The sequence below is a fragment of the Salmo trutta genome, unplaced genomic scaffold (assembly GCF_901001165.1).
Source record: "Salmo trutta unplaced genomic scaffold, fSalTru1.1, whole genome shotgun sequence".
Classification (NCBI taxonomy): Eukaryota; Metazoa; Chordata; class Actinopteri; order Salmoniformes; family Salmonidae; genus Salmo; species Salmo trutta.
The window spans coordinates 15,519,164-15,539,873 of NW_021822911.1; the positions used below are offsets into that span (position 1 = coordinate 15,519,164).

Consider the following 20,710-nt stretch of genomic DNA (forward strand, 5'->3'; position numbering starts at 1 on the left):
CATTGAATCAGATTACATGGAAAGGGGGGACCTGATCCTATATCATAATGAATCAGATTACATGGAGAGGGGGGACCTGATCCTATATCATAATGAATCAGATTACATGGAGAGGGGGACCTGATCCTAGATCATAATGAATCAGATTGCATGGAGAGGAGGGACCTGATCCTAGATCATAATGAATCAGATTACATGGAGAGGGGGACCTGATCCCAGATCAGCAATCCAACTCTGGGACACTGCTTGTTTGAAACCGAACACATTGTTGTAATGTGTAGTTACAGCTGGTGTTTACTGCCATCTAGTGGAAAATACCAACAAAACACTTTATAATCAGGGTGGGGAGGCGGCTGATTGAAACAGAAAGTAAAGTTGTTCTTTTGTTCAGGATCCATTTTGAGACGACAGAGCAGAAAACACTACATGGAGATTATTGAAAAATAAAGTAAGTATTTCTGAACATTAATTTATTCTATTGGACAGACTAAGAGAATGAATACCTGGAATGAGATATTACTAGTTAGTAGAACTGCTACTTGAGCTGAGTTGCTGACAGACAGCAGTTTTCAAAGTGGAAACTAATCAGTAGGTCTACATGTTATCAGTTAAACATCTGGTAAAGATGGTGGAGGAGCTTTTACATTATATGGTTTTATGTTTATCTCAGGGTTTCTCATCCTTTTGTTCTTACCAGCACTTACACACCTGATTCAACTAATGATTAAATATTTTAAGACAGTTTAATATTTGAGGCATACAAATTAACATTCTCAAATTAAAACATTTTGGGTTTGTAGGCCTGTTAACAATTCTTAAAGTCCTACAGTAAGGAGGGAAAAACACACAACTAAACCTGGTTGAGTAAATTATACATTTAGCTAAAATAATGTAAAAGAGATGTCTTGAAGAAGGATTATAATAAAAAACTGAAGCAAGATTCGGTACAATGTCATGATTTACTGCTGTAGCATGAAACTGACTGTTAGCGCCACCCTCTGGTTACTGTTGTTATATAAAGGAGTGGTGAAGCGTTCCCTGAAGTCTCCTCTGGTTACTGTTGTTATATAAAGGAGTGGTGAAGCGTTCCCTGAAGTCTCCTCTGGTTACTGTTGTTATATAAAGGAGTGGTGAAGCGTTCCCTGAAGTCTCCTCTGGTTACTGTTGTTATATAAAGGAGTGGTGAAGCGTTCCCTGAAGTCTCCTCTGGTTACTGTTGTTATATAAAGGAGTGGTGAAGCGTTCCCTGAAGTCTCCTCTGGTTACTGTTGTTATGTAAAGGAGTGGTGAAGCGTTCCCTGAAGTCTCCTCTGGTTACTGTTGTTATGTAAAGGAGTGGTGAAGCGTTCCCTGAAGTCTCCTCTGGTTACTGTTGTTATGTAAAGGAGTGGTGAAGCGTTCCCTGAAGTCTCCTCTGGTTACTGTTGTTATATAAAGGAGTGACGAAGCGTTCCCTGAAGTCTCCTCTGGTTACTGTTGTTATATAAAGGAGTGGTGAAGCGTTCCCTGAAGTCTCCTCTGGTTACTGTTGTTATATAAAGGAGTGGTGAAGCGTTCCCTGAAGTCTCCTCTGGTTACTGTTGTTATATAAAGGAGTGGTGAAGCGTTCCCTGAAGTCTCCTCTGGTCACTGTTGTTATATAAAGGAGTGGTGAAGCGTTCCCTGAAGTCTCCTCTGGTTACTGTTGTTATATAAAGGAGTGGTGAAGCGATCCCTGAAGTCTCCTCTGGTTACTGTTGTTATATAAAGGAGTGGTGAAGCGTTCCCTGAAGTCTCCTCTGGTTACTGTTGTTATATAAAGGAGTGGTGAAGCGTTCCCTGAAGTCTCCTCTGGTTACTGTTGTTATATAAAGGAGTGGTGAAGCGTTCCCTGAAGTCTCCTCTGGTTACTGTTGTTATGTAAAGGAGTGGTGAAGCGTTCCCTGAAGTCTCCTCTGGTTACTGTTGTTATGTAAAGGAGTGGTGAAGCGTTCCCTGAAGTCTCCTCTGGTTACTGTTGTTATGTAAAGGAGTGGTGAAGCGTTCCCTGAAGTCTCCTCTGGTTACTGTTGTTATGTAAAGGAGTGGTGAAGTGTTCCCTGAAGTCTCCTCTGGTTACTGTTGTTATATAAAGGAGTGGTGAAGCGTTCCCTGAAGTCTCCTCTGGTTACTGTTGTTATATAAAGGAGTGGTGAAGCGTTCCCTGAAGTCTCCTCTGGTTACTGTTGTTATATAAAGGAGTGGTGAAGCGTTCCCTGAAGTCTCCTCTGGTTACTGTTGTTATATAAAGGAGTGGTGAAGCGTTCCCTGAAGTCTCCTCTGGTTACTGTTGTTATATAAAGGAGTGGTGAAGCGTTCCCTGAAGTCTCCTCTGGTTACTGTTGTTATATAAAGGAGTGGTGAAGCGTTCCCTGAAGTCTCCTCTGGTTACTGTTGTTATATAATGGAGTGGTGAAGCGTTCCCTGAAGTCTCCTCTGGTTACTGTTGTTATATAAAGGAGTGGTGAAGCGTTCCCTGAAGTCTCCTCTGGTTACTGTTGTTATATAAAGGAGTGGTGAAGCGTTCCCTGAAGTCTCCTCTGGTTACTGTTGTTATGTAAAGGAGTGGTGAAGCGTTCCCTGAAGTCTCCTCTGGTTACTGTTGTTATGTAAAGGAGTGGTGAAGCGTTCCCTGAAGTCTCCTCTGGTTACTGTTGTTATGTAAAGGAGTGGTGAAGCGTTCCCTGAAGTCTCCTCTGGTTACTGTTGTTATATAAAGGAGTGGTGAAGCGTTCCCTGAAGTCTCCTCTGGTTACTGTTGTTATATAAAGGAGTGGTGAAGCGTTCCCTGAAGTCTCCTCTGGTTACTGTTGTTATATAAAGGAGTGGTGAAGCGTTCCCTGAAGTCTCCTCTGGTTACTGTTGTTATATAAAGGAGTGGTGAAGCGTTCCCTGAAGTCTCCTCTGGTTACTGTTGTTATATAAAGGAGTGGTGAAGCGTTCCCTGAAGTCTCCTCTGGTTACTGTTGTTATATAAAGGAGTGGTGAAGCGTTCCCTGAAGTCTCCTCTGGTTACTGTTGTTATATAAAGGAGTGGTGAAGCGTTCCCTGAAGTCTCCTCTGGTTACTGTTGTTATGTAAAGGAGTGGTGAAGCGTTCCCTGAAGTCTCCTCTGGTTACTGTTGTTATGTAAAGGAGTGGTGAAGCGTTCCCTGAAGTCTCCTCTGGTTACTGTTGTTATGTAAAGGAGTGGTGAAGCGTTCCCTGAAGTCTCCTCTGGTTACTGTTGTTATGTAAAGGAGTGGTGAAGCGTTCCCTGAAGTCTCCTCTGGTTACTGTTGTTATATAAAGGAGTGACGAAGCGTTCCCTGAAGTCTCCTCTGGTTACTGTTGTTATATAAAGGAGTGGTGAAGCGTTCCCTGAAGTCTCCTCTGGTTACTGTTGTTATATAAAGGAGTGGTGAAGCGTTCCCTGAAGTCTCCTCTGGTTACTGTTGTTATATAAAGGAGTGGTGAAGCGTTCCCTGAAGTCTCCTCTGGTTACTGTTGTTATATAAAGGAGTGGTGAAGCGTTCCCTGAAGTCTCCTCTGGTTACTGTTGTTATGTAAAGGAGTGGTGAAGCGTTCCCTGAAGTCTCCTCTGGTTACTGTTGTTATGTAAAGGAGTGGTGAAGCGTTCCCTGAAGTCTCCTCTGGTTACTGTTGTTATATAAAGGAGTGGTGAAGCGTTCCCTGAAGTCTCCTCTGGTTACTGTTGTTATGTAAAGGAGTGGTGAAGCGTTCCCTGAAGTCTCCTCTGGTTACTGTTGTTATATAAAGGAGTGGTGAAGCGTTCCCTGAAGTCTCCTCTGGTTACTGTTGTTATGTAAAGGAGTGGTGAAGCGTTCCCTGAAGTCTCCTCTGGTTACTGTTGTTATATAAAGGAGTGGTGAAGCGTTCCCTGAAGTCTCCTCTGGTTACTGTTGTTATATAAAGGAGTGGTGAAGCGTTCCCTGAAGTCTCCTCTGGTTACTGTTGTTATATAAAGGAGTGGTGAAGCGTTCCCTGAAGTCTCCTCTGGTTACTGTTGTTATATAAAGGAGTGGTGAAGCGTTCCCTGAAGTCTCCTCTGTTTACTGTTGTTATATAAAGGAGTGGTGAAGCGTTCCCTGAAGTCTCCTCTGGTTACTGTTGTTATGTAAAGGAGTGGTGAAGCGTTCCCTGAAGTCTCCTCTGGTTACTGTTGTTATATAAAGGAGTGGTGAAGCGTTCCCTGAAGTCTCCTCTGGTTACTGTTGTTATATAAAGGAGTGGTGAAGCGTTCCCTGAAGTCTCCTCTGGTTACTGTTGTTATATAAAGGAGTGGTGAAGCGTTCCCTGAAGTCTCCTCTGGTTACTGTTGTTATATAAAGGAGTGGTGAAGCGTTCCCTGAAGTCTCCTCTGATTACTGTTGTTATATAAAGGAGTGGTGAAGCGTTCCCTGAAGTCTCCTCTGGTTACTGTTGTTATATAAAGGAGTGGTGAAGCGTTCCCTGAAGTCTCCTCTGGTTACTGTTGTTATATAAAGGAGTGGTGAAGCGTTCCCTGAAGTCTCCTCTGGTTACTGTTGTTATGTAAAGGAGTGGCGAAGCGTTCCCTGAAGTCTCCTCTGGTTACTGTTGTTATGTAAAGGAGTGGCGAAGCGTTCCCTGAAGTCTCCTCTGGTTACTGTTGTTATATAAAGGAGTGGCGAAGCGTTCCCTGAAGTCTCCTCTGGTTACTGTTGTTATATAAAGGAGTGGTGAAGCGTTCCCTGAAGTCTCCTCTGGTTACTGTTGTTATGTAAAGGAGTGGTGAAGCGTTCCCTGAAGTCTCCTCTGGTTACTGTTGTTATATAAAGGAGTGGTGAAGCGTTCCCTGAAGTCTCCTCTGGTTACTGTTGTTATATAAAGGAGTGGTGAAGCGTTCCCTGAAGTCTCCTCTGGTTACTGTTGTTATGTAAAGGAGTGGTGAAGCGTTCCCTGAAGTCTCCTCTGGTTACTGTTGTTATATAAAGGAGTGGTGAAGCGTTCCCTGAAGTCTCCTCTGGTTACTGTTGTTATATAAAGGAGTGGTGAAGCGTTCCCTGAAGTCTCCTCTGGTTACTGTTGTTATATAAAGGAGTGGTGAAGCGTTCCCTGAAGTCTCCTCTGGTTACTGTTGTTATATAAAGGAGTGGTGAAGCGTTCCCTGAAGTCTCCTCTGGTTACTGTTGTTATGTAAAGGAGTGGTGAAGCGTTCCCTGAAGTCTCCTCTGGTTACTGTTGTTATGTAAAGGAGTGGTGAAGCGTTCCCTGAAGTCTCCTCTGGTTACTGTTGTTATGTAAAGGAGTGGTGAAGCGTTCCATGAAGTCTCCTCTGGTTACTGTTGTTATGTAAAGGAGTGGTGAAGCGTTCCATGAAGTCTCCTCTGGTTACTGTTGTTATGTAAAGGAGTGGTGAAGCGTTCCCTGAAGTCTCCTCTGGTTACTGTTGTTATATAAAGGAGTGGTGAAGCGTTCCCTGAAGTCTCCTCTGGTTACTGTTGTTATATAAAGGAGTGGTGAAGCGTTCCCTGAAGTCTCCTCTGGTTACTGTTGTTATATAAAGGAGTGGTGAAGCGTTCCATGAAGTCTCCTCTGGTTACTGTTGTTATATAAAGGAGTGGTGAAGCGTTCCCTGAAGTCTCCTCTGGTTACTGTTGTTATATAAAGGAGTGGTGAAGCGTTCCCTGAAGTCTCCTCTGGTTACTGTTGTTATATAAAGGAGTGGTGAAGCGTTCCCTGAAGTCTCCTCTGGTTACTGTTGTTATATAAAGGAGTGGTGAAGCGTTCCCTGAAGTCTCCTCTGGTTACTGTTGTTATATAAAGGAGTGGCGAAGCGTTCCCTGAAGTCTCCTCTGGTTACTCTTGTTATATAAAGGAGTGGCGAAGCGTTCCCTGAAGTCTCCTCTGGTTACTGTTGTTATATAAAGGAGTGGTGAAGCGTTCCCTGAAGTCTCCTCTGGTTACTGTTGTTATGTAAAGGAGTGGCGAAGCGTTCCCTGAAGTCTCCTCTGGTTACTGTTGTTATGTAAAGGAGTGGTGAAGCGTTCCCTGAAGTCTCCTCTGGTTACTGTTGTTATGTAAAGGAGTGGTGAAGCGTTCCCTGAAGTCTCCTCTGGTTACTGTTGTTATGTAAAGGAGTGGTGAAGCGTTCCCTGAAGTCTCCTCTGGTTACTGTTGTTATGTAAAGGAGTGGTGAAGCGTTCCCTGAAGTCTCCTCTGGTTACTGTTGTTATATAAAGGAGTGGTGAAGCGTTCCCTGAAGTCTCCTCTGGTTACTGTTGTTATATAAAGGAGTGGTGAAGCGTTCCCTGAAGTCTCCTCTGGTTACTGTTGTTATATAAAGGAGTGGTGAAGCGTTCCCTGAAGTCTCCTCTGGTTACTGTTGTTATGTAAAGGAGTGGTGAAGCGTTCCCTGAAGTCTCCTCTGGTTACTGTTGTTATATAAAGGAGTGGTGAAGCGTTCCCTGAAGTCTCCTCTGGTTACTGTTGTTATATAAAGGAGTGGTGAAGCGTTCCCTGAAGTCTCCTCTGGTTACTGTTGTTATATAAAGGAGTGGTGAAGCGTTCCCTGAAGTCTCCTCTGGTTACTGTTGTTATATAAAGGAGTGGTGAAGCGTTCCCTGAAGTCTCCTCTGGTTACTGTTGTTATATAAAGGAGTGGTGAAGCGTTCCCTGAAGTCTCCTCTGGTTACTGTTGTTATATAAAGACACTAATTGATTCTTAAAGAATATAACTTATAAATCATGAGCCTCATCTTGAGGAGTCACCTGTGACAGTATTCATAAAGAGCAGGAGAGCTGATCTAGGGTCAGTTTAGCCTTTTAGATCATAATGAATCATATTACATGGAGAGGGGGACCTGATTTTAAATCACAATGAATCAGATTACATGGAGAGGGGGGACCTGATTTTAAATCATAATGAATCAGATTACATGGAGAGGGGGGACCTGATCCTAGATCATAATGAATCAGATGACATGGAGAGGGGGGACCTGATCCTAGATCATAATGAATCAGATTACATGGAGAGGGGTGACCTGATCCTAGATCATAATGAATCAGATTAAATGGAGAGGGGGGACCTGATCCTATATCATAATGAATCAGATTACATGGAGAGGGGGGACCTGATCCTAGATCATAATTAATCAGATTACATGGAGAGGAGGGGCCTGATCCTAGATCATAATGAATCAGATTACATGGAGAGGGGGGACCTGATCCTAGATCAGCAATCCAACTCTGGGACACTGCCTGTATGAAACCGAACACATAGTTGTAAAGTCTAGTTACAGCAGGTGTTTACTGCCATCTAGTGGAAGATTCCAATAAAACACTTTATTATCAGGGTGGGGAGGCGGCTGAGTGCAGGATCCATGGTGAGATGACAAAAGAGGAAAACACACTATATGGAGAGAAGTACAAATAAAGTATTTCTGAACAATAAAGGACAGAGTTAGATAATGAATACCTGGAATGACAAATTATTACTAGTTAGTAGATCTCTTCTGTCGTCATTATTTACCCATACACCGGGGACGTCAGAAGGGACGTGATTTCCTCATATGAAAGTGAAAGTAACTGTGGTTACAAAATGTAGCGCACATTTCTCAGCAACATCAGAAGCAGGATAAATGTGTTGATTTGAAGGACAGACGGACAGACTCTGGTAAGTCTTGGCTACATATAACTATTATAAAGTTAGGTCGTAGTCAGACATTCAATAGACAGAGTAGGCTTGAGATATGATTCTTTATCATGCTGATCAACCTGGGCCCGGTTTCTGCGATAGAATTTAGACTTAACGTTGGAAACGCATAATAAGTGGTAAACGATAATTAACAAAATACAAAGTTGAGTAAACGCTATTTACCAAATAAAAAGGTGTGTAAGAGGGTTTACGTGGGTTTACATCAACATCCCCGTTGATGCGGTGTGCAGCGTAGAGTGCATAGTCATTTAGTCTCTATGGGCCTGTTGGTGAGGGCCACAGCATAGTCCTTTAGTCTCTATGGGCCAGTTGGTGAGGGCCACAGCATAGTCCTTTAGTCTCTATGGGCCAGATGGTGAGGGCCACAGCATAGTCCTTTAGTCTCTATGGGCCAGATGGTGAGGGCCACAGCATAGTCCTTGAGTCTCTATGGGCCAGATGGTGAGGGCCACAGCATAGTCACTTAGTCTCTATGGGCCAGATGGTGAGGGCCACAGCATAGTCATTTAGTCTCTATGGGCCTGTTGGTGAGGGCCACAGCATAGTCCTTTAGTCTATATGGGCCAGATGGCCTGTTGGTGAGGGCCACAGCATAGTCCTTTAGTCTCTATGGGCCAGAGGGCCAGTTGGTGAGGGCCACAGCATAGTCCTTTAGTCTCTATGGGCCAGAGGGCCAGTTGGTGAGGGCCACAGCATAGTCCTTTAGTCTCTATGGGCCAGATGGCCAGTTGGTGAGGGCCACAGCATGGTCCTTTAGTCTCTATTGGCCAGATGGCCAGTTGGTGAGGGCCACAGCATAGTCCTTTAGTCTCTATGGGCCAGTTGGTGAGGGCCACAGCATAGTCCTTTAGTCTCTATGGGCCAGTTGGTGAGGGCCACAGCATAGTCCTTTAGTCTCTATGGGCCAGTTGGTGAGGGCCACAGCATAGTCTTTTAGTCTCTATGGGCCAGATGGTGAGGGCCACAGCATAGTCCTTTAGTCTCTATGGGCCAGATGGTGAGGGCCACAGCATAGTCCTTTAGTCTCTATGGGCCAGATGGTGAGGGCCACAGCATAGGAAAAGAAACTGTTCAGATGGGGGTCTATAACATCCAATCACATACTCCTCAAGATGAGGCTCATGATTTATAAGTTATATACCTTTTAATCTTTACATATATTGTCTTTATTTAAACCAAGGTAGTTTGAGTTAGTAGCGATGAAGTAGCAACTGTCAGCTGCTGTAAACCTGTGACAGTATTCATAGGAGAGCTGATCTCAGATCAATTTAGCTTATTATATCATATTGATACTGCTGTAAACCTGTGACAGTCTTCGTAGGAGAGCTGATCTCAGATCAATTTAGCTTATTATATCATATTGATACTGCTGTAAACCTGTGACAGTCTTCGTAGGAGAGCTGATCTCAGATCAGTTTAGCTGTTTATATCATATTGATACTGCTGTAAACCTGTGACAGTCTTCATAGGAGAGCTGATCTCAGATCAGTTTAGCTGTTTATATCATATTGATACTGCTGTAAACCTGTGACAGTCTTCATAGGAGAGCTGATCTCGGATCAGTTTAGCTGTTTATATCATAATGATACTCCTGTAAAGTCAGGTTACAGCAGGTGTTTACTGTCATCTAGTGGAATATATTTTATTTTTATTTCACTTTTATTTAACTAGGTAAGTCAGAACAAATTCTTATTAACAATGACGGCCTACCCCGGCCAAACCTTGACGACGCTGTGCCAATTGTGCGCCGCCCTATGGGACTCCCAGTCATGCAGCCTGGACTCTAACCAGGTACTGCAGTGACGCAAGAGGCGGGACTCTGCACCACTCGGGAGGCGGCTGAGCTGAAACAGAAAGTAAAGTTGTTCTTTTGTTCAGGATCCATTTTGAGACGACAGAGCAGAAAACACTATATGGAGATGACTGACAAATAAGTAAGTATTTCTGAACAATAATTTATTCTATTGGACAGACTAAGAGAATGAATACCTGGAATGAGATATTACTAGTTAGTAGAACTGCTACTTGAGCTGAGTTGCTGACAGACAGCAGTTTTCAAAGTGGAAACTAATCAGTAGGTCTACATGTTATCAGTTAAACATCTGGTAAAGATGGTGGAGGAGCTTTTACATTATATGGTTTTATGTTTATCTCAGGGTTTCTCATCCTTTTGTTCTTACCAGCACTTACACACCTGATTCAACTAATCATTAAATATTTTAAGACAGTTTAATATTTGAGGCATACAAATGAACATTCTCAAATTAAAACTTTTGGGTTTGGTAGACCTGTTAACAATTATTACAGTCCTACAGTGACTCATATTTTGGAGAGAAAAAAACACAACTAAACCTGATTTCCAGTAAATTGTATGTAACTATTGTGACCTCAAAGAAATAGAGAATGAAACTAATTTGATCCTCTATTGCCTTTTCTACCACGATATACGCTTGCTCTTATTCCAGATATACCCTGGCAGTATGTGATGAGGAGAAATTTAAACTAGGAAGGTCAGTAAGAACAAATTCTTATTTTCAATGACAGCTCATTGAAAATAAGAATTTGTTCATAACTGACTTGCCTAGTTTAAAGAAAGGTAAAATCTAAATATTCTGCAAATGGAAATACACAATGGACGAAAAAACATTTAATTTCTCCTCATCACATAGTAGGAACAGTGGGTTAACTGCCTTGTTCAGGGGCAGAACAACAGATATGTACCTACTTGTCTCCCATATGAATCTTCTCTTTGTGCCAGACTGGGTTCAAATGCCTTCTGTTCTTTTTTTCTGTATTTATTTTTCTGTATATGTTATGTATGTATGTATGTGTATATATACAGTGTGTATGTATGTATGTGTATATATACAGTGTGTATGTATGTGATGTGTATATATACAGTGTGTATGTATGTGTGTATATTATTGTTCTGCTCTAGGGATATAATTATTGTTTGCATCACCTTATTTACTATTATGTATTGATTTTTACCTTACGTTGTTTTCATTCTTCATGTGATGCTCAATGCAAAGAGCACTGAAGAGGAATTATCATTTAATTACCACAGTGAATTATTGTAATGTTTGTTTATGTGGCAATTAACCCCATAAGGGATGGGTTGCCAGTTGGCGATTTGACACAAAAATAAAATTTCATTCATTCATTCATTTTTCATTCATATTATTTAATTTACGTTTTTCTGTGTCCCCCTAATATCACTTACACCCTGGTAGTTTGTTTTAATTCCTAGAGCAAAACGGAGAACACCATCGTGTTGGTACGAATCTCAGCTTTCAATAGAGGTATCATAATAGTTTGTTGGCCAAACCGTTCAGACTCCACATACGATTTTGTGAGAAGACAGATTTTCAGGATGTCTCATGGTCTGACAAACACCACTCTAGCTCTGACAACTAGATCATAATGAATCAGATTACATGGAGAGGGGGGACCTGATCCTAGATCATAATGAATCAGATTACATGGAGAGGAGGAACCTGATCCTAGATCATAATGAATCAGATTACATGGAGAGGAGGGACCTGATCCTAGATCATAATAAATCAGATTACATGGAGAGGAGGGACCTGATCCTAGATCATAATGAATCAGATTACATGGAGAGGAGGACCTGATCCTAGATCATAATGAATCAGATTACATGGAGAGGAGGACCTGATCCTAGATCATAATGAATCAGATTACATGGAGAGGGTGGACATGATCCTAGATCAGCTCTGAGACACTGCCTTTATGAATAAGGGCCCAGGAGTCACCAGGACCAACTTTAAATTGCTCTGGATAAGAGCGTCTGCTCAATGACTAAAATGTAAAATGAGTCACCAGGACAGGCATTGACAGGACGTTCACAGCCACACGTTCACTGGTGAGGTAGGACACAAGATAACTGTTAGATAGGAACAACAGTAATGATACATGGTTAGGTAGGACACAAGATAACTGTTAGATAGGAACAACAGTAATGATACATGGTTAGGTAGGACACAAGATAACTGTTAGATAGGAACAACAGTAATGATACATGGTTAGGTAGGACACAAGATAACTGTTAGATAGGAACAACAGTAATGATACATGGTTAGGTAGGACACAAGATAACTGTTAGATAGGAACAACAGTAATGATACATGGTTAGGTAGGACGCAAGATAACTGTTAGATAGGAACAACAGTAATGATACATGGTTAGGTAGGACACAAGATAACTGTTAGATAGGAACAACAGTAATGATACATGGTTAGGTAGAACACAAGATAACTGTTAGATAGGAACAACAGTAATGATACATGGTTAGGTAGGACACAAGATAACTGTTAGATAGGAACAACAGTAATGATACATGGTTAGGTAGGACACAAGATAACTGTTAGATAGGAACAACAGTAATGATACATGGTTAGGTAGGACACAAGATAACTGTTAGATAGTAACAACAGTAATGATACATGGTTAGGTAGGACACAAGATAACTGTTAGATAGGAACAACAGTAATGATACATGGTTAGGTAGGACACAAGATAACTGTTAGATAGGAACAACAGTAATGATACATGGTTAGGTAGGACACAAGATAACTGTTAGATAGGAACAACAGTAATGATACATGGTTAGGTAGGACACAAGATAACTGTTAGATAGGAACAACAGTAATGATACATGGTGAGGTAGGACACAAGATAACTGTTAGATAGGAACAACAGTAATGATACATGGTTAGGTAGGACACAAGATAACTGTTAGATAGGAACATCAGTAATGATACATGGTTAGGTAGGACACAAGATAACTGTTAGATAGGAACATCAGTAATGATACATGGTTAGGTAGGACACAAGATAACTGTTAGATAGGAACATCAGTAATGATACATGGTTAGGTAGGACACAAGATAACTGTTAGATAGGAACATCAGTAATGATACATGGTTAGGTAGGACACAAGATAACTGTTAGATAGGAACAACAGTAATGATACATGGTTAGGTAGGACACAAGATAACTGTTAGATAGGAACAACAGTAATGATACATGGTTAGGTAGGACACAAGATAACTGTTAGATATGATAACAACATTAATGATACATGGTGAGGTAGGACACAAGATAACTGTTAGATAGGAACAACAGTAATGATACATGGTTAGGTAGGACACAAGATAACTGTTAGATAGGAACAACAGTAATGATACATGGTTAGGTAGGACACAAGATAACTGTTAGATAGGAACAACAGTAATGATACATGGTTAGGTAGGACACAAGATAACTGTTAGATAGGAACAACAGTAATGATACATGGTTAGGTAGAACACAAGATAACTGTTAGATAGGAACAACAGTAATGATACATGGTTAGGTAGGACACAAGATAACTGTTAGATAGGAACAACAGTAATGATACATGGTTAGGTAGGACACAAGATAACTGTTAGATAGGAACAACAGTGATGATACATGGTTAGGTAGGACACAAGATAACTGTTAGATAGGAACAACAGTAATGATACATGGTTAGGTAGAACACAAGATAACTGTTAGATAGGAACAACAGTAATGATACATGGTTAGGTAGGACACAAGATAACTGTTAGATAGGAACAACAGTAATGATACATGGTTAGGTAGGACACAAGATAACTGTTAGATAGGAACAACAGTAATGATACATGGTTAGGTAGGACACAAGATAACTGTTAGATAGGAACAACAGTAATGATACATGGTTAGGTAGGACACAAGATAACTGTTAGGTAGGAACAACAGTAATGATACATGGTTAGGTAGGACACAAGATAACTGTTAGATAGGAACAACAGTAATGATACATGGTTAGGTAGGACACAAGATAACTGTTAGATAGGAACAACAGTAATGATACATGGTTAGGTAGGACACAAGATAACTGTTAGATAGGAACAACAGTAATGATACATGGTTAGGTAGGACACAAGATAACTGTTAGATAGGAACAACAGTAATGATACATGGTGAGGTAGGACACAAGATAACTGTTAGATAGGAACAACAGTAATGATACATGGTTAGGTAGGACACAAGATAACTGTTAGATAGGAACAGTAATGATACATGGTTAGGTAGGACACAAGATAACTGTTAGATAGGAACAGTAATGATACATGGTTAGGTAGGACACAAGATAACTGTTAGATAGGAACAACAGTAATGATACATGGTTAGGTAGGACACAAGATAACTGTTAGATAGGAACAACAGTAATGATACATGGTTAGGTAGGACACAAGATAACTGTTAGATAGGAACAACAGTAATGATACATGGTTAGGTAGAACACAAGATAACTGTTAGATAGGAACAACAGTAATGATACATGGTTAGGTAGGACACAAGATAACTGTTAGATAGGAACAACAGTAATGATACATGGTTAGGTAGGACACAAGATAACTGTTAGATAGGAACAACAGTAATGATACATGGTTAGGTAGGACACAAGATAACTGTTAGATAGGAACAACAGTAATGATACATGGTTAGGTAGGACACAATATAACTGTTAGATAGGAACAACAGTAATGATACATGGTTAGGTAGGACACAAGATAACTGTTAGATAGGAACAACAGTAATGATACATGGTTAGGTAGGACACAAGATAACTGTTAGATAGGAACAACAGTAATGATACATGGTTAGGTAGGACACAAGATAACTGTTAGATAGGAACAACAGTAATGATACATGGTTAGGTAGGACACAAGATAACTGTTAGATAGGAACAACAGTAATGATACATGGTTAGGTAGGACACAAGATAACTGTTAGATAGGAACAACAGTAATGATACATGGTTAGGTAGGACACAAGATAACTGTTAGATAGGAACAACAGTAATGATACATGGTTAGGTAGGACACAAGATAACTGTTAGATAGGAACAACAGTAATGATACATGGTTAGGTAGGACACAAGATAACTGTTAGATAGGAACAACAGTAATGATACATGGTGAGGTAGGACACACGATAACTGTTAGATAGGAACAACAGTAATGATACATGGTTAGGTAGGACACAAGATAACTGTTAGATAGGAACAACAGTAATGATACATGGTTAGGTAGGACACAAGATAACTGTTAGATAGGAACAACAGTAATGATACATGGTTAGGTAGGACACAAGATAACTGTTAGATAGGAACAACAGTAATGATACATGGTTAGGTAGGACACAAGATAACTGTTAGATAGGAACAACAGTAATGATACATGGTTAGGTAGGACACAAGATAACTGTTAGATAGGAACAACAGTAATGATACATGGTTAGGTAGGACACAAGATAACTGTTAGATAGGAACAACAGTAATGATACATGGTTAGGTAGGACACAAGATAACTGTTAGATAGGAACAACAGTAATGATACATGGTTAGGTAGGACACAAGATAACTGTTAGATAGGAACAACAGTAATGATACATGGTTAGGTAGGACACAAGATAACTGTTAGATAGGAACAACAGTAATGATACATGGTTAGGTAGGACACAAGATAACTGTTAGATAGGAACAACAGTAATGATACATGGTTAGGTAGGACACAAGATAACTGTTAGATAGGAACAACAGTAATGATACATGGTTAGGTAGGACACAAGATAACTGTTAGATAGGAACAACAGTAATGATACATGGTTAGGTAGGACACAAGATAACTGTTAGATAGGAACATCAGTAATGATACATGGTTAGGTAGGACACAAGATAACTGTTAGAGAGGAACAACAGTAATGATACATGGTTAGGTAGGACACAAGATAACTGTTAGATAGGAACAACAGTAATGTTACATGCCCTCAAAGTGAAGTGACATTAATCCATAAATACAGAGCACAAGTATAACCCTTTTTATATAAACCTTTTAAGGTAGTAAGAAAATAAACATTCACTTAATATTTCAATAAAGAAGTCAATAAATCACCTGCTAGCAACAGCTAGCGTGACATTACAGTTCACTGATTGACGGTGCTACTTTGCTCATCATTAACATGGCTAGCTAAACTAGCAGACACTTGATTAACTTGCAGAAATATGCTTTAAATACAACATAAATATATACATAGTCACATTCGCTATTGACTTTGTGATATATGACCCAGTTTTCCCAGATACACTATAGTGTTATACAGTTTTAAACAGTTTTTATGTCCAGCAGAAGGAGACATCCTCTCAGAATATCTCAGACTGAACAGCAGGCAGAACAACTTTCCAAATAGGGGAGAAGCACTCAAAATCCTCTACTTGTTCATTCAAGGAAAATAATACAAAAAAAATTGTAAGTCTGAAGACCTCTCGTATTAACAACCTTACTACAATGGCAGCAAATATTTTTTATGAATTCGACACACATAATGAAAGGAAACGTTATTCATATCACCCCTTTTTCTGAGGTGAATGGTTTCCCCCACTACTCTCCCGGAACTGCGGTGTTCTCTGATATCCCGTTCACGAGTATCCCTGTAGCCATAAATAAACAGAATATTCCTCATTTCAATTCATATGGGTTAAATTAAATAGTAACGTTAACTGAAATCTGGACACTGACTGTAGGCCCATAATCTAATATAATATTAACTGAAATCTGGACACTGACTGTCGGCTATAATCTAATATAATATTAACTGAAATATGGACACTGACTGTAGGCCTATAATCTAATATAATATTAACTGAAATATGGACACTGACTGTAGGCCTATAATCTAATATACTATTAACTAAAATATGGACACTGACTGTAGGCCTATAATCTAATATAATATTAACTGAAATATGGACACTGACTGTAGGCCCATAATCTAATATAATATTAACTCCTGAAGAATTATGCATTTCTTGTATTTAAATGAAACAACAAATGTTAATTTAGTCTGGGGAACAGGAGTGGAGAAATATGATTTATTTCAGTATCTCTTGAGATAATGTGAATGAGAGTGTGATGTGTTATCTTTTACAATATGATGCAAGCAGACAGTATTTTCAACCTTATCAGAAACGTGTGTCATCTTTTTCTCAGCTTTTCATTTCCTTAAAACCGTTCAGACTGATGACATTTGGACATTTTGCACAGGACCAGTCTTTCCACTGTTCTGGAGTTATTGCGTTTTCTCCCCGGTCCCTAAACTAAAGGTCAACTTTACCGGTGTTAATTAGTGGATTACTAATGCATTCATTCTATCAATGTAAATTATTATTCTGGAGAGAACTACTTTATTTAGTCTTCTGGGGCAACAATTTATGACAGAAGAGAAGCTGCATGTATCAAACTATATTTGACAAACAAATGGCCTACCAAATGTTGAAAATTATAGGCAGAAATGTGTCTAAATTGTAGCCAGTAGGCTATACAGTCCAGTACAGAGTATCAAACTGCACAGGTAGCCTATTTTTTTAGTTCGATTTTTTTTGACAATCAGATGAAAACATAATATGTGAAACAGCCTGAGGAGACAGCAGAAACAACAGTAAATTGGATAAGATGTGTACATGCATCAATTTAAAAGCACAATACTTCAGAGTACCTCGAATAATAACGGGATATTGGTGTGCATGTTAACGTGGTCACTGTTGTTGTAAAGTCTAGTTACAGCAGGTGTTTACTGCCATCTAGTGAAAGATACCAAGAATACAGACAGACACAAATGTCAAGTTCAATAGCCTTGTTCAAGCATTTTACAAGTCCCTACACACGGAGTCCGGGGAACAGCCCAGCTAGTCGATTACCTATCAACTAAGGTTTCTACGCATGCTCAGTTCTTGGGTCTCTGGAGTGGAAATGTGAAATGAAAGTTCTGGAACTCCATCAAGTGCTTCTGTTATGAGAAAAACTCCACAATAAAACTGACATTAAATGTGGAGAATGAAACATCTGTTGAACATCAAGTAGCCTATTAATCTTTATGCCTATCTAGGCTACTGTAGCCTATTAATCTTTATGCCTATCTAGGCTACTGTAGCCTATTAATCTTTATGCCTATCTAGGCTACTGTAGCCTATTAATCTGTATGCCTATCTAGGCTACTGTAGCCTATTAATCTTTATGCCTATCTAGGCTACTGTAGCCTATTAATCTTTATGCCTATCTAGGCTACTGTAGCCTATTAATCTTTATGCCTATCTAGGCTACTGTAGCCTATTAATCTTTATGCCTATCTAGGCTACTGTAGCCTATTAATCTTTATGCCTATCTAGGCTACTGTAGCCTATTAATCTTTATGCCTATCTAGGCTACTGTAGCCTATTAATCTTTATGCCTATCTAGGCTAATGTAGCCTATTAATCTTTATGCCTATCTAGGCTACTGTAGCCTACCATTTATACTATAAATATATTGAAATGACTGGAGTCATTGCAAATCATTTTGTGCCACTTGTGTAGCCTACCTGGAGCTGGTAAACTGATTTAATAAATAGCCTGTAACTTCAGTTTATTATTGTTGTTGTAGCCTTGTGTTATTATGCAACTATTAATGTCCATGTTGAGTTAATTCAATTGGAAGTTATCAAGTGTGACCATGGTGACAGTTCTATCTCAATGGCTGATCAGATGTTAGAATGCATTAGATTGAAGGTAACAGTTATATCTCAATGGCTGATCAGATGTTAGAATGCATTAGATTGAAGGTAACAGTTCTATCTCAATGGCTGATCAGATGTTAGAATGCATTAGATTGAAGGTAACAGTCAGATCAGGTTACAGGTAATAAAACACTGGCTGTTGTTGACAAGCATCGACCTGCTCAGTTCATTACCATAGTATTAATATTGGATTCATCGACCTGTTCAGTTTATAACCATAGTATTAATATTAGATTCATAGACCTGTTCAGTTCATTACCATAGTATTAATATTAGATTCATAGACCTGTTCAGTTCATTACAGATATAGCCCTTGGTTCTCCCCAGATCTGACTTCCCTTAACCAACACAAAAACATCCTGTGGCGTTCTGCATTAGCATCGTACAGCTCCCGTGATATGCAACTTTTCAGGGAAGTTAGAAACCAATATACACAGGCAGTTAGAAAAGCCAAGGCTAGCTTTTTCAAACAGAAATTTCCTTCCTGCAACACAAACTCAAAAACGTTCTGGGACATTGTAAAGTCCATGGAGAATAAGAACACCTCCTCCCAACTGCCCACTGCACTGAGGATAGGAAACTCTGTCACCACTGATAAACCCACTATAATTGAGAATTTCAATAAGCATTTTTCTACGGCTGGCCATGCTTTCCACCTGGCTACCCCTACCGCAGTCAACAGCACTGCACCCCCCACAGCTACTCACCCAAGCCTTCCCCATTTCTCCTTCTCCCAAATCCATTCAGTTGATGTTCTGAAAGAGCTGCAAAATCTGGACCCCTACAAATCAGCCGGGCTAGATAATCTGGACCCTCTCTTTCTAAAATTATCTGCCGAAATTATTGCAACCCCTATTACTAGCCTGTTCAACCTCTCTTTCGTGTCGTCTGAGATTCCCATAGATTGGAAAGCAGCTGCTGTCATCCCCCTCTTCAAAGGAGGGGACACTCTTGACCCAAATTGCTACAGACCTATAGCCATTCTACCCTGCCTTTCTAAGGTCTTCGAAAGCCAAGTTAACAAACAGATTACCGACCATTTTGAATCCCACCGCACCTTCTCCGCTATGCAATCTGGTTTCAGAGCTGGTCATGGGTGCACCTCAGCCACGCTCAAGGTCCTAAACGATTCGTAACCGCCATCGATAAGAAACAATACTGTGCTGCCGTATTCATTGACCTGGCCAAAGCTTTCGACTCTGTCAATCACCACATCTTCATCGGCAGACTCAATAGCCTTGGTTTCTCAAATGATTGCATCGCCTGGTTCACCAACTACTTCTCAGATAGAGTTCAGTGTGTCAAATCGGAGGGCCTGTTGTCCGGACCTCTGGCAGTCTCTATGGGGGTACCACAGGGTTCAATTCTTGGGCCAACTCTTTTCTCTGTATACATCAATGATGTCGCTCTTGCTGCTGGTGAGTCTCTGATCCACCTCTACGCAGACGACACCATTCTGTATACTTCTGGCCCTTCTTTGGACACTGTGTTAACAACCCTCCAGACGAGCTTCAATGCCATACAACTCTCCTTCCGTGGCCTCCAACTGCTCCTAAATACAAGTAAAACTAAATGCATGCTCTTCAACTGATCGCTGCCTGCACCTGTCCGCCTGTCCAGCATCACTACTCTGGATGGTTCTGACTTAGAATATGTGGACAACTACAAATACCTAGGTGTCTGGTTAGACTGTAAACTCTCCTTCCAGACTCACATCAAACATCTCCAATCCAAAGTTAAATCTAGAATTGGCTTCCTATTTTGCAACAAAGCATCCTTCACTCATGCTGCCAAACATACCCTCGTAAAACTGACCATCCTACCGATCCTCAACTTCGGCGATGTCATTTACAAAATAGCCTCCAATACCCTACTCAACAAGCTGGATGCAGTCTATCACAGTGCCATCCGTTTTGTCACCAAAAGCCCCATATAATACCCACCACTGCGACCTGTACGCTCTCGTTGGCTGGCCTTCACTTCATAATCGTCGCCAAACACATTGGCTCCAGGTCATCTACAAGACCCTGCTAGGTAAAGTCCCCCCTTATCTCCGCTCACTGGTCACCATAGCAGCACCCACCTGTAGCACGCGCTCCAGCAGGTATATCTCTCTGGTCACCCCTAAAGCCAACTCCTCCTTTGGTCGTCTCTCCTTCCAGTTTTCTGCTGCCAATGACTGGAACGAACTACAAAAATCTCTGAAACTGGAAACACTTATCTCCCTCACTAGCTTTAAGCACCAGCTATCAGAGCAGCTCACAGATCACTGCACCTGTACATAGCCCATCTATAATTTAGCCCAAACTACTACCTCTTCCCCTACTGTATGTATTTATTTATTTATTTTTGCTCCTTTGCACCCCATTATTT

The 20,710-nt window shown here is 40.5% G+C and overlaps 1 long non-coding RNA gene across 1 annotated transcript; it reads left to right on the forward strand.

The window, feature by feature from the left end:
* The first annotated feature begins 320 nt into the window (after window positions 1-320).
* LOC115186671 (uncharacterized) lies at window positions 321-9,620 on the forward strand. The gene is made up of 2 exons (XR_003875835.1): window positions 321-448; window positions 9,575-9,620. It is a non-coding gene; the product is annotated as an uncharacterized LOC115186671 (long non-coding RNA).
* Window positions 9,621-20,710: the final 11,090 nt, after the last annotated feature.